Consider the following 15569-nt stretch of genomic DNA (forward strand, 5'->3'; position numbering starts at 1 on the left):
GAGACCTAGTGGACTCTGACCTGAACCGAGAGCTAGCCTCAGGGCTCAATCTCAAGAGCCTGAGATCAACCCCTGAGCCAGAACCCAGAGTTGGGCACTTCACTGAAGGTGCCGCCCAGGTGCTCCTCAGCTCTTGTTGACCCATTTCTGGAGATGGGCGCCTGCGTGGCTCGGTTAGTTCATCGACTGCCTTGGGATCAGGTCATGACCCCGGGCAGGCAGGATCTCCTACCACCTCCCGCTCCCAGATCCTTGGGGAGTCGGCTTCTCCCACTGACCATCTCCTCTCTCATGCTCTCTCTCACTCATTCTCTCTCCATGAAAGAAAGACAAGCTTTCCAAAGTGTCTGGAGCCTTGTTGGATGGGCTTGAATGTGGTGGATCTCAGGGAGTTTTCTCATCGCATGCAGACACCTTGAGGATAGCCATGTCTTTCTAAAAGGATCCCTTGTTGTTCTGCAATGGTTTCTTTCTCTGTTCACGGATCGGGTGTCTTTCCATTGTCTCTTCTCAAGACCTCGGAAAAGCAGCCTTTGAGGATTCCTTTGGGTACATACGGACTAGCCCTTTTCATCCTTTCTCTTTCCACAAAATCTATACTAGCCTCTGCATCCCCCTATGTAGAGTTTATTTTTCACTGACCTATCCAGGTCTTTTCTTTCAATAGAATTTCAGTCGTTCATTCTGAAGGTCATTGTTGAAAAGTTAAAGATGAAGTCTACTAACTCGCTAGGCGTATTTTCTTTTTCCCATCTATTCCTTCCTCCCTTTCTATCTATACACATAGATATATATAGGAATACATATGCACACACACGTGTGTGTGTGTGTGTGTGTGTGTGTGTATGTGTTTATGCATATGAAGTATCCCAGTCCTAAACCCCAGCACCTGGGAGCATGACCTTATTTGGAAATAGGGTTCCTGGAGATGTCACTAGCTAGGATGAGGTCATATTTGAGTAGACTGGGCCTCCAATTCGGGAGGACTTGTGCGCTTCTAAGAACGGAGAGTGCGGATACACAGATATGCACTGAGGGAGAAGGCCCGGTGAAGAAGTCCAAAGCCAGAGCAATGCTTCAAGCTGGAAAAGGGGCCTGGAGTAGATCCATCCACAATACCTACAAAAGGAGCATGATCTACCAACACTGTAGCCTCTAGAAATGTGACACTGTCCACTTCTGTGGTTTCAGCCTCCAGGCTTCTGGTATCTTGAAATAGCAACCCTAGAAAACTTATATATATATGTATATATATACATATATATATACATTTATTTATTCATTCTTTTACCTAATAAAATATTTTTTCAGAATCTCAGTCTTCCTTCCTTTCAATAGAATGTTATTCACATTCTTTTGGTGCCTCCTGAACAATTCGACCACGTCTACCTCTTCAATTTGCATGAAAGTTATTCATACCTAACGTCGTGTGCCATTTCTTTAAAAACAGTTGGCATCTTTTTGCAGTTTCCAGTGTTTTTGGTTTGAGTATCTGTTTATAGGCTGATAAAGGTAACTTTCATCCTACTCTTTCCTTCTGTGTTTATTTCTTTCTAGGAAAGTATATTTCTACTCTTTAAAAAGAAGGACCTAGAAAAGCAAAATGGTTCTTCTTTGTATGTCTACATTCCCTTTCCCCATTTTTTGTTACCTCTCTTTAATGTCTCCCCCTGCTCTGAGGCACTGCATGTTCTAAGCAGCCTCAGGCAGGCATATCTCTTTCTGAACGTCAGACTGACGCTGAGTACACATACGGAATAAGGCATATTTTGAGTCTTTGTATAGAATCGTTCCTCTATTGCTTTGCAATGAATTACCCCCAAACTTAGCAGCCCAACCTATATATTTAAGTACTTATGATCTCACACCGTTTCTGAAGGTCAGGCACCTGGAAGCTGTCGAGCTATGTGTTTCTGCCTTGAGGTATCTCATGAGATTGCCATCAAATAGCCGGCTGCAGCTGTTTGAAGGACATGTGATGATGGACAGACCTCAATTCTGTGCAGGTGGCAGGTGTGGAGGGCTTCAGTTCCTTGCCACCCGGGTATCTACAGGGATACCTGCGTTTCCACAAGAGCTAATGATAAATGAGAAAGAGAGAGAAAGGGAGGGAGTGAGAGGGAAGGAAAGGGGGAATAGAAGAAGAAAGGAGAGAGAGAGAGAGAGAAAAGAAAGAGAGGAAAAGAGAGAGAGAACAAAACAGAAGCCTCAGTGTCTTTCATAACCTAATTCTGTAACTGATTTACCCCCAATTCTGCTATATCCTGTTAGTCACACCAGATGTGGGAGGGTACAACACACATGCAGATACTGGGATTTGGAAATCTTCATGGTCCTCCCCGAGGCTGGCTAGCACACTGACTTGTGCTTTTCCCCCCACACAATCTAACATCTTTGAAATTGGGATACATCTTACAATCAAAGGTATAGCATGGTTTGAAAGGCAAAATTCCCATTTAACAGCATTTAAATCGTCGTAAGCCTTATCATCATGATTTGAGAATATGCTATCCTGGGATATTCGGGCTTTCAGGAGGCTTCCTGGCTCCTGGCAGCTTGCCTTGACCCCAGTCTCTCACGGCCCCACCGTGACAGTCCACTTGCCACCTGCCAGATGTGCTCGGCTCCTGTCCTGTGCCCTTGCTCACCACACCACCCCTTCTGATGTGCCCTTTTCACGACTAAATGATCACACCAGGTACTGAAGCCTCCAGAAGATTTCCTGGACCATCCGGAAGCATCACAGTCTTCTCTTGCTATAGGATTGTCTATAGTCCTAGCTACTGCTTCCATCCATTCATCAGTACTTATGCTTCTGGTCTTGTAGACTTGCTGCACTTTCTGTGTAATAAATGTGGCTGTATGCATTTAGCCTTAAAAGCAGAATTTCTGGACTCTTCATAAAACATAAAGTCTTCCTTCCTCAGGTGAAACTGTAAAACTAATCCGGCACACATCAGTAATGGACAGCTATCCAAGAATGCACAAGCTCACTGTTATAAACCGAAGCTGCAAAGATCACTGTTTCCAACGTTCATCAAACTGATGAACATTCTGTTCCCTACAACTTCAACATTCTAAGATTTGCTTAGACAAGGCTTTGAAGTGCACCATCGCATAGGATGGGGAAGGGGTGCCTGCTCTTTTTTACTCGCAAAAATAGGGGTTCTGTCCAGTCACTGTGTTAAGAATAAAAGGTCAGTACTTCGTGACACTCTTGTAAGTGGCTTAATTTGTTGCCCTTTTTTTTTTTTTCAGGTTTAATTCCAACAGGTGAATTGATGTTCTCTATAGAAAGCAGGTTGAAAAGGGGGAGTGGATAAAATGCATGAACTTCCATTGAAACCCAGTAGACAAGATTGTTAAATTTGAGGATTTTCTTTCAGTTATTTGACTGCTCTGAAGGAAAGCTGTGCTGGACCATTGCCAGGAAACAGTAGGAAAGACCCAGGCCCATTCTTTTTGGCGGCAGGCTGGAAAGCATTTCTATCATTGCATGTATGTATGGGAAAACAAATCATCACTCTTGCCTCACATTATATCCAAAAATTAACTGGAAATAGATTGTAGACTTAAATGTAAAGGCTAAAACCATAAAACTTTCAAAAGAAAATGCAGGCGGAAATCTTCATATTCTTGGGGTAAGCATGGCTGGATCGGGCCAGGTACACTATTCCCTGAGCACCATTTTTCAATTCAGGGCACAGGAAGATTCAAGACTCTTTTGGTCTTGAATCTAAGCCATGCTGACTCACCTAGCCCTCAATACCTATCACATTTGATTGAACTCGGTTCTTATCTGTTGTCAGTCTAGGTTAGAACCCAGAAGGATGATTCATTGACACCTTCCCTGATCTCTAAGAGCACAGAGTCTAATATTCTTCAGTTTTCCCAGACTTGGGAATAAGTGCCTTGCGGGGACATTGCAAAAAGGTGGATGAGAGGTTGTCTACAAAACACCCAGGTCTCTAGGAGGAAGACACCTCAGATTCACAAGGGTCCACTAGCATACCTCTTTTTCCCAAGAATATGTTCTGACCTGTTGCCAAGAACCTGTCTTTGATCTGTCTCAGGATGTCTGTGTTTAGTTGTCTGTGTTTAAACGCCCAGAGTTAATGATTGGGTTGGTGGTTGACATGAGGGGATGGTCACTGAACAAAGGCACCCCACCTATCTTCTACTCTCTGACTTCCTCCCTCTTCTCCAGGTCCCTTATAGCATGTGACAAGCAGAATTAGCTCACATAAAGCTATCAAAGAACTCTCTCATTAACTTAGCCCCCAGGTGTCAAAAGAAACAGCTTAAGTCCCTGAAACATGAAATGAAGATGTGTCCCCACCTTAACGATGTAACACCCCTTCCCTCACATGATGCACACCGTGGGAAGCTCTAATCACATACATTAGGGACCAAGTTGCTGAGCATATATCAAAGGAATAGGACAGAAGTGAGGAAAGATAATTATGTTTAACAAATGAATTAAAACAATTATACAACCACCCACTGAGTACAGAGCTTTTTGAGCTCTGCTTCAAATAGGATATGAAAAGAATCAGCTGAGAAATCGTATTGCAATCAAAACTGGTCAGCACTTTCAGAGAACTTTTTTCTGCAGGATCAGAATGCAGATATTATTGGTTAGAGAAATCTAAAAGGTGCTCTCTTATCAGATATCTTGTGAACCTACAGTAAATGATTCCCAGTAACATTAAAACCCAATAATAACTGTTTCAAGACATTAAAACCCCACTTCTGATGGTCAGTGGTATCGTTTGTCCTGTTTGTTGTAATTTGAAACAGCCAGCATCCTTTGGACACTCTTCCTACCTCTGAGGAATTTTCCCATGTTGACTTTCTACCCCAAGAGAAGCCAGAAATTACTTTGCAAATGATACAAGGTCTGCCCATCAGATGCACCCACATGAGGCTCTGATGGGAGAAGAAGAAGCAAGCACCAAGTAGGTAGGATCTGTTTCTAAGGATGGATGCAAAAGACTGGAGTTCTCTGAGCAGCCATGCCCACGGTTCCATCCAGGGTCAACTGTTGGGGTATCACTGCACTATCTCCCCTGGGCAGTCCTGCGGTGGTACAGCCCCAGAACCTGGCATTGGCCCTCCGGGCATTCTTCAAGGCCCTTGATAATGTTCAATAAAGTTCTTTTCTGTTCAAACTAATTACATCATTGGCTGATACACATTTTGCTTTTCAGAAGTAAAGAATAGGGGAAGAACTCATAAGTGCTTTGAAAACTGTAAAAGACTGTACCGATCTACGGGAGCAACTACAGTGCTTGGCTTTTAAAGGCAAGAAGCAGCAACCTAAGCTTGCAAATAAATAGACCACTCACAAGCTTGTTGAATGTTTTGAATTCTACAAAGTAAAACATGGGTCATGGGATTAATGTTGTAGATGTCCCTTCATAGCCAGATGGATGATGAGTTGGGTTTTCAGAAGTTTCCAAAGCTACTCTTTGTGTAGGAACTAACTGAGGCTATTTCTGTCCCCATGCTCTGACACTGGACATTGTCCTTTGGGGGGCAGATAGCAGGAAACCCCAAGTTGGTGGGACGATGCAGGTTTTCAGTCCGGGCCTGGCTTAGGTCCCAACCAAGAGCCAGCATGGCCCACCAGGGACATCACCCACACTCCTTCCTTTGTTAAGCTGAATAATCTTCCATTGTAATTTATTTATTTATTGCATTGCAATTTTATTTATTTATTTATTTATTTATTTATTTATTGCATTTCATTTATTGATATAATAATATAGCATTATAATAATATTTCATATATTATATGTAATATATCATATCATTGGCTCTCTCCCGTCTCTTCCCATAAGGGCACTAATCCCATTGTTAGGGCCCCACCACCATGACCTAATAATCTCTTAAAGGCTTTATCTGTAAATGTCATTACACTTAGCACTTGGATTAGGGTTCCAACATATGACTTTTTTTTTTTTAAGATTTTATTTATTTATTTGACAGATAGAGATCACAAGTAGGGAGAGAGGCAGGCAGAGAGAGGGAGGGAAGCGGGCTCCCTGCTGAGCAAAAAGCTCGATGCAGGGCTCGATCCCAGGACCCTGGGATCATGACCTGAGCCAAAGGCAGAGGCTTAGCCCACTGAGCCACCCAGGCGTCCCTCCAACATATGACTTTTGAGAGGGGACACAAACATTCGGACTACAGAATAGCTATATTTTTTTAAATTATTTTTTAAGAAACAGGAATAATTAACCAAAAACCATTAATGTAAAAAAAATGATAAAAGTACATAGTATTACTGTAGACTTATTTTGTAACTGCTAATTTCACTTAATATAATCAATCACCTGGGATGATTAAAAAATGTGGACTCAACAGCCCTGGCTGACAATTTGAGTCGGCATCTAAACTGTATCTGTGTTTTATTGTGTGTACGTGTATTTTGTGTCTTGAGAAAAATCTGATTACAGAGATAAGTAACTGTAGATAAAGGCTGACTCGTGACAATTTGCCTTAAAATCTCAGAGCACCTCTTAATTTAACCCAAAGTCTTGAAGAAAAGATGAAAAAAGTCTTTGCTTCAAAGTTGAATCACTAAGAAGGTCAAATACGTATTCAGATTCCCAAACAGAAACATGCACATTTTATTATGTCAGCAGAAATTTACACAGTGATGGGTTAGTCCCTCACTTGCTATTGTATAACACTATCAGGTCCTGGAGGAAACCCCAGGGAGGAACATGAATCAAGCTACACCCATTGGGGCAAAATAGTGCACATTCAGCATCTTCGCCTGACCTTTTAAGGGTTACCAGAAGGAGACACTTTGGGCTAAAAACCAACCTGTGCTTTGCTCCCCAAGCAGTCTCCACAGCACACAGCTGCAACCGTGCAAAGGATGGTGCTTCTTTTCCTAATCCACACCCAGGCACCATACAAAGATAATAAGGCACCATACATTCATCAGTGGGAGGGGTCCTTGTGTAATCAGGCATATTGTTTTGATTTTCTATGCACGGATATTTACAAGCCTCAATTTCTTAAAAGAGCAGTCAGAGTTTAAATTTTCCTGGTTAATTGTGTATTTGGAAGGTCGAAGATAGGCACAATAATGCAGAGAAAAAAACGTATTCAATAATCAGTATGAGGATGAATGAACAATGGCTCTATAAGTGAATGTGATGGTGGAAATTCAGGATATATAGCACACCTCGAGTTTTGTTGTCATCATTTTAATAAAAAAATATGAATAAAAACATTTTTAAGACACGTGAGTAAAGACTAGAAGTGCAGTCTTACAGGCTACCCACATCAAATGAGGTCACACATCCATTACATCGAAATTAAAATGGCTTCAAGTTCTCACCCTCTTCCCTCAAAGGAATCTGAAGGTTGAACATTGCTATGCTATCACTTGGGATGCCATTGTTGGCGCTGTCACCTTGCAAGGACAGAAATATGCACTGGTTATTATGGGATCAGAAGGAAGAATCACAGAAACCTGATTTAGGGGAAGAGGGTGAAAAAAATATCAGGGAAGAATAATTGAACTCCGCATTAGAAACTATTGATACACTTTACATTAACTAAATGAATTTAAATAAAATAAGTTTAAAAAGAAAAAAATCAGGGAAGATGAGTAACCGTCCTTTATTTTCTATATTTTGATACTTTGACCATCATGAGTGCTTGCTGAAGCTGGAAGGACTGCCCCTCCAGGGTTGGTCAGCTCCTAGAGAGAGTTACCCCTCAGCTGGGAGTGAGGTTTTTAAATGCAAAGCAATGAATCTAGAGTCTGAATTCCTGACCACCTTCTCTGTGGAACTGTTACTCAGGGTCCGAATCACACCAGGGCCAAGTACCAGACAACCAGGGACAGCCGTTATACCCCAGCTCCTGCTGAAAGTGTCCAAATCAGCCAGTCACAACTTACCATCCCTACTTCCCCCATTCCTTCCTACAGAAACCACAATAAAGGCTCTTATCCTCAGTCCCATCCTGACGGAACCCGGTGCTCCCCTTTGTCCTCCCCCACCCCTCCCTGGTGGCTGCGCCAGCCCCCTCCTTCTGGGATCTGTGAGTAACCAATTGTCTTTTCAATGGCAGTGATCTCCTGGTCTGTTGGCCTTACTATCCCTAAATGACAATAAAACCCCTAAGTCCAAACAAAGACTTCCTGGAGGAGGTGATTTATGAGGTGTATGATGTGTGAAGAATATCTGGAAGTATTATCTTTGTATAACAAGCCAGAAAATAGGGTTTTAGGCACAGAGAGCAGCAGGTGTGGCCAGATGCAGGTAAGAGAAAGCCAAAGCCATCCACGAATTCACAGGGGCTCATTGTGGTTCAAGCACAGAACCTGCGGAAGGAGCAGGGAAAAGTGGAATCGAAGAGATCATGTAAATGGTGGAAACTGTGGGCTATGTGTTGTGCCTGACCGCTGTACTTCCTCATCTTCCTCTTTCTGGGTACACCAAGCCGTTCACTCTGGATAATTTCCCCTGTGCTTCACAGTATGAAGGTTCCTCAAAGAGGAAAATAGAGTTACCCTAGGACCCAGCAATCCCACTACTGGGTATTTACCTAAAGATACAAATGTAGTGATCCAAAGGGGCCTGTGAACCTGAATGTTTACAGCAGCAATGTCCACAATAGCAAAACTATGGAAAGAACCTAGATGTTCATCAACAGAGGAATGGACAAAGAAGATGTAATAAAACACACACACACACACACACACACACACACACACACACACACACACACACAGGAATACTATGCAGCCATCAAAAATGAAATCTTACCATTTGAAATGACTTGGATGGAACTAGAGGGTATTATGCTAAGTGAAGTAAGTCAATCAGAGAAAGGCAATTATCATATGATCTCTCTGATATGAGGAATTTGAAAGGCAGGGTAGGGGGTCATGGGAGGTAGGGAGGGAAAAAATGAAACAAGATGGGATGGGGAGAGAGACAAACCATAACAGACTTAATCTCACAAAACAAACTGAGGTTTGCGGGGATGGAGGGGGTATGGAGAGGGTGGCTGGGTTATGAACATTGGGGAGGGTATGTGATATGGTGAGTTCTGTGAAATGTTTAACACAGATGAATCACAGACCTGCACCCTTGGGGCAAATAATACATTATATGGTAATTTAAAAAAAATTACACCGGTGCTTTATGCAGTCTGGGGGAGGATGGGCACACATATAAACCCATATAGTGATTGGTCCACCTGACACCAATAGGACGAATCAGAGTCTCCCTGGGATTGATATGTAAATGACAGGAAGACAAGGTTCTCTCTTTAGGCGAGTGACTGGCCTTGCTGGATGGGATTCAGGAGATGGCAATGGCCATCTTCCTGGACACTTGAAGAGTCTGACCAGAGAAGAAAGCAGCCATATGGAGACAAGTAAACATGAGACATGGACAAAGAGAAAAGTGTTTTGCCGGTTTCCAGTCCCTAGTTCTTGATTCTGAAATTTTAGTTCTGTAGCTCTTCTTTTGATTTTTTTAAAAAGATTTTTTCTTTATTTATCTGACAGAGATCACAAGTAGGCAGAGAGGCAGGCAGAGAGAGAGGAGGAAGCAGGCTACCTGCAGAGCAGGTAGGACTCGATCCCAGGACCCTGGGATCATGACCTGAGCCGAAGGCAGAGGCTTAACCCATTGAGCCACCCAGGTGCCCCGTCTTCTTTTGGATTTTTATGAACTTCTGTGGTATCCACCCCTACAGGAACCTGGACATTCCTTTGTTTTTTGTTTGTTTGCTTGCTTTTCCCTTTTGGTTCCTCCAGTTTTCTTTGGATTGCTGCCACTTGCAAGCAAAGGGTCTTGTAAAAATACCACACCAAGGAAATTCACACGTCCTTAGGAGCTATTGAGTAAGTTCCTGTAGGGGAAGGACACAATGAGATGCACATTTTAGAGTGATCATCTTTGAATAAGTTTAGAGGATGAATTGGTGTGAGGATGGGAGGGAAAGGGGCATATTCCTGAAGATGAGATGACAGGTTGGAAGGCCGTTATGGTCATTCTGTCAAAGTATGGTGAGTGCCTGAAACAGAAGAGAAAAGGGGGCTGAGGAAAGTATACAAGGTGAGAAGACTAATGAGACTTTATGAAATCTGAGTTTGTGAAATAGGAGATTGCTAGGCTTTTAGCACACTTACTTTGGGATCTAATCTTCAAAAATATTTAAATATCTCTGGTGGTGACAACACCATCATCTTTCCAGTGATTAAGAACTCTGAAATCTTAATCTGGCCTGGTCTGTAGAATGTCAGCTGCGGCTTGAGCACAACGAAAAGCCGTTGAAGGGTTTTACACTAGTGGGTGGAGCGTGGTCGTGGGATTCCTTTTGCATTCTTAAAATGTCATTTTTGGCCGCTGTGTAAAAAATGGATAGAGAAAAGGCAAAAATAGAAACAAATCATTCTCCAATATTTACGGAACATCTACTATGTGTCAGGTACTGTTCTAAACCCTAAAGACAGAATAGTTAACAAGAAACAAAATGAATTTGATGTCCTCTTAGAGTTTTCATTTTAGTTGTTGAGTGAGAAATGAAGCAAATAAATATACATACATATCAGGGGTTGATGTGGGGTAGGAAGGAATCTAAGCTGAGTGAGTGGACATGGGGTGTGAGGGTTTAGGGGAGCAGGTTGGAATTTTCTATGGGACTGTGTCAGGGAAGTCTCCCTCATTTGAGGAAAGACCTGGAGGAAATTAAGGAGCGAGCAGTTGTGCTGTTTGAAGAGCATCCCACACAAAGCAAACAGTAAGCCAAAGGTGGGAGCACATCTGGTGTGTTAAAAGAATGACACGGCGACCAATAATGCTGGGCAAAAATGAGCAAGACAGAAAGTGGTAGGAGGTAGGTAAGGAAGGTAGTGGGGTCAGATCACATAAAGTCTTGAAGGCCATTGTAGGGATTTGCCTTTAACTTTGTGCCAGATGAGAAGAGCTTGGATGGTTTTGAAGAGGCTTGACTTGATTTAGATTAGAAAAGGATCGGGGTGCCTGGGTGGCTCAGTGTGTTAAGCCTCTGCCATCAGTCAGGTCATGGTCTCAGGGTCCTGGCATCGAGCCCTGCATTGGGCTCTCTGCTCATCAGGGAGCCTTATTCTCCCTTTCCCACTGCCTGCCTCTCTGCCTACGTGGATCTCTCTCTCGATCTGTCAAATAAATAAATAAAATCATAAAGAGAAAAGAAAAGAATCACTCAGGCTGCTGTGTGCAGAACAGACTTGCGGGGTTGTGGGGTGGGGATGCTACTTGCATTAATGTAGACTGAGATTTCTATACTGCTGGCATTTGGGGCCACATTAATTTTTGCTATGGGGAGCTGTCCTGTGCACTGACCACTAGATCGCAGGAGCGCCTTTCCCAATCCCAAGTTGTGACAACGAAAAGTGTGTCCAGGCCCTGTCAAAATCCCCTGGGGGAGAGCAGGTGCACAAAACTCTCCTGGTTGAGGACCACTGATCTAGGTGAGAGGGGGTATTGGCCCAGACCAGAGCAGTAGATGCAGGGGTGGGGAGAAGGGGGGAGATTCTGGGTGTATATTGAAGACAAAACACGCAGGATTTGTTAATATATTAAGTGTGGAGTGTGCGGAAAAGATAAGAGTTGGGATGATTTTACAATTTGGGGGGCCCGAGGCCCTAGAACAGTGACATTACCACTTGCTAAGATGGGAAAGACGACGGGAGAAGCAAGTTTGATGGGCAACAGGTGTTTGTTTCTGGAGATGGTGGCTGAATCCACATGGGGATGCCCAACCAGCAGCTGAACACACGAGTCTGGCATTCATGGGTGAGGTCCAGGCTGGAGGCACAAATATGAGCACCGTTAGGACATAGGGTTCAAGCTGTGAGAAGAAGTGGGCTTACCTACACAGTGAGTATGGACAGAGGTGTGTTTGGCAACATGATAAGTCAGCTTCGTGATATCTGTCCCCCGGTATTTGTCCCGTGAGTATGGATGGGAGTGTGTATGGGACTTAGGACTTGCTTTTAACCAGTAGAATTTGGCAAGGTAAGAAGATGTCACTATTATGATCTCATTATATTAAATCAGACTGTTTTACGGATTGGAGTGAGAGGCTATCCTGGACTTGAAGAAGCAAAGAGCCAAGTTCGGAATCACCTGTGGAGAGAGTTATATGGCAGGAAACTGCAAGCAGACTCTGGGGGCTGAGGATGGTTTCCAGTTAACAGCCTGGAGAATCTCCCTGGCCCGCCCCAGCATGGGCTGCCCCCCAAATCACACAGCTACAAGGAAATGAGTTCTGCCAACACCCGAGTGAGTTTGGAAGCAGAGCCTTCCATAGTGGAACCTGCAGGTGAGAACACAGCTTGGTGGGCGCCTTCTCTCCTCCTTTGAGTGAGACCCAGAGCCGAGGACCCTGGTTAAGCTGTGTCTGGCCTCCTGACAGCTAGAGATGGTAGGATAGTAAACTGAGCTATTTAAAGTTACTAAACTTGTTATTATTTGTTATGAAGTAACTATTAAAAACAAAACAAGAGGCCCAAAATGGAGTTGCTTATGCTAAGCCCCATGTCCCCCAAATCAGACTTAATTATGATTTCAGCTGTCCCAGAAATGGAATCTGAGCCCAGGCAAGCAGACACCACCTGATCCCCACTCCCTCGGACCCCTGCCATCCTCAGAAGCCAAGTCACCTGGCCATAAACAACCTGCTTTGTTTGCCTGACGTGACTTCCTTGCTCCTCCTCTCTCCTGCCTATAAAAGTCTTTCATTTTGTACTGCTCCTCCGAGTTCCTTTCACTCTGCAAGCAGGATGCTGCCCATTTCGTGAATCATTGAATAAAGCCAATAGGTTCTTTAAAATGTACTCAGCTGAATTTTTTATTTTAACACAACAGAAAACTCAAGCAGAAGTTCCGAGTCCCAGAGCACAGGACTGATGTCTAAAGGTCAGGAAGCTCAAGAAAACCCAGGCAGGAAAGGAGCCATCATCACTGACCAGTGTGGAAGAGGAAGGGAGAGCCAACATCACGATGAAAAAGATAGAATATTTCCAGAGAAGTCGAGGGACTTCTATGTCTATAGGACTGACAGTTTGAGTTATTTGGATCTGAGGGTTAATCATTGGATTTGGCAACTTGGTGGTGATTAGCGATCTTGGAAAATATCTGGGTAGGTGTAGTCATGGGACCAATGACTGTTAACAGTGTCTGAAGTGCAAAAAAAATTTCAGGGTTTGGATTCAAATGGGAGCAGTGGATATAAAGAGCAGTGAGCAAGTCTGACTTCTGTTTTGGAGATCAAATCAGTTGGTTTTGCTGATGGATTAGATACGAGAAAAGGGAAAAGGGGGAATTTATCCCAGGGGCTGAGGCTTTAGCCAGTAGGAGGTGGGGATGCTGTTTACTAAGATGGGGAGACTGGGACAGGAGAAGGTTGAGGAGGGAGCAGGATAGAAATCATGGTGAAAATAAGACTCCTGTTACATATTCATTGAGAAATATGCTGCAGGCAGCTGGCCATGTGAATCTCAGCTCCAAGGGCGGGTTAGGATTAAAGACGTTCACTTCAGAGCCTTCAGCTTCTACAAAGAACTTAAATCAATGATGCTGAATGGAATCGGTTAAAGCAGTGGTTTTTAAACTGGGGCTGGGAGGCAAGGAGTTTTGCTCCCAGGGCCGACTGAACAATATCTGGCAACATTTTTGGTGGTCACCACTTGGGGGGTGCTGCTGGCATCTAGTGGCTAGAGACCAGAGATGCTGCTAACTGTCCTGCAGGGCACAGGACAGCCCCACAGCAGAGAATCACCCACCAGGTATCAATAGTGCTAGGTTGCGAAAGCCTGATCGAGGGAGAGAGAGAGAGAGAGAGAGAGAGCGAAAGCATAGCTACAGAAGACCCAGAATCAAGCTCTTCAAAGGGGCGGAGATGAAATAGAGAAGCAAATTGAGAATACAGGTCCAGGATGGTAGGAAGAGAAACCAAGTGATTAAGAGGGCACTAAGGAAGCGGGAACCTAGAGACACCGAGTACATCCACGTTTGCTAGTGATAGGCGTGTATGGTGCATGGACCGCCTATGAGAATTCATACACCTTGCACATTTTTAAGTGGGCATCTGAAACTTTTTAATCATAAACTTTTCATCACAATATATGTATATTTTATTAACTAGGTGTTGAAAATATTAAACATTTAAAAAATGAGATAGAGGGCACCTGGGTGGCTCAGTCACTAAGCAGCAGCCTTTGGCTCAAGTCATGATCCCAGGGGCCTGGGATGAAGGCCCACATTCCTGATCAGCAGGAAGCCTGCTTCTCCCTCCCTGGCTCTCCCTACTTGTGTTGTGTGTGTGTGTGTGTGTGTGTGTGTGTGTGTGTGTGTTTGTGTGTGTGTGTCTCTCTCTCTCTACCAAATAAATAAATAAATCTTTAAAAAGAAAATGAGATAGGAAAGGATCGACTTCATTGGAATAACATTTGCTTGCTACAAGTTGATTTTTTTTAAGCAGAACAGTCTCATTTTTTGTTATTTTATTTCCCAAAAGACACTGGAATGGAATGAAACCATTAAAATCCTTACTTGTGCCTTTCCCTATTATGTCCCTAAAAATATGTAGTTTAATTTAAATATGAAGGAATGAGTGTCACTAACCAAAACTGATTGTTATTCTGATGTCAGAGCACTTCCAACATCTGCCCAAATCCCCTTTCTGATGTTAACCTTTACCCTAATAAGGAGAGGAAGCCCTAAAAGCAGAGCCCCAGGACTGCCCACAGAAGGGCATTATTTGAAACAAAACTGGTATTTCAACTTTGGTATCAGCCCAAGTCCTACACTCTAATAAGATCTGAGAGGAGTGTCTTGATCTTCCAGGAAGGAGAGGAGTATCCTGATATCAGACCCAAGAATGGGCATATCATCGATCCTACAGAGCACACATGGAGTTTGGATCTGGAAATGGACTCCCTTAAAATGATCTGCACATAAGGATTCTTTATAGAGATTTTTCAACTACCCTTGGGGACATGGTACCCTACACCCACAGGTGTAGACAAATATTTTACAAGCTATGCTGGGAATGAGGTGGGGAGAGAAATATGGAGGTTGTTATAGGAAGATAGAAGGTTAAAGGAAGTTTTTGTTTTGGGTTTTTTCCTTTTGTTTTTAAGAAAAAGGTCATTTGTCTTCTGACTGGAAGGATCCATTGGAACGAGAACTTGATATTGACCCTGGGAGTGGAGTCCTGGAGAGGGCTGGAGGGAACAAATCCCAGACACAAGGAAGAACAAACCCAATCTGGGGATGTCTGCTCTTCTCAATAAACCTGCTCTGTCTTCAACTCTTTCTGTGTTTCTTGTACATTTCTCCAATTACCATGTAAATTCCATGATGCCAGGGACTTTTCTGTGTCGTTCGCCACAGATTTACAAACACTCAGGGCAGTGTGTAGCACTGACTAAATATTTGTTGAGTAAATGTCTAAAAACAAATTAAAAATGGATACAAATGTAGGTATAGATTTGATTGGGTGGTGGTAAGATAAGGGAATTCCTACACAAAGGGCTTTTA

This window comes from Mustela lutreola, chromosome 3 (assembly GCF_030435805.1).
Source record: "Mustela lutreola isolate mMusLut2 chromosome 3, mMusLut2.pri, whole genome shotgun sequence".
Lineage (NCBI taxonomy): Eukaryota > Metazoa > Chordata > Mammalia > Carnivora > Mustelidae > Mustela > Mustela lutreola.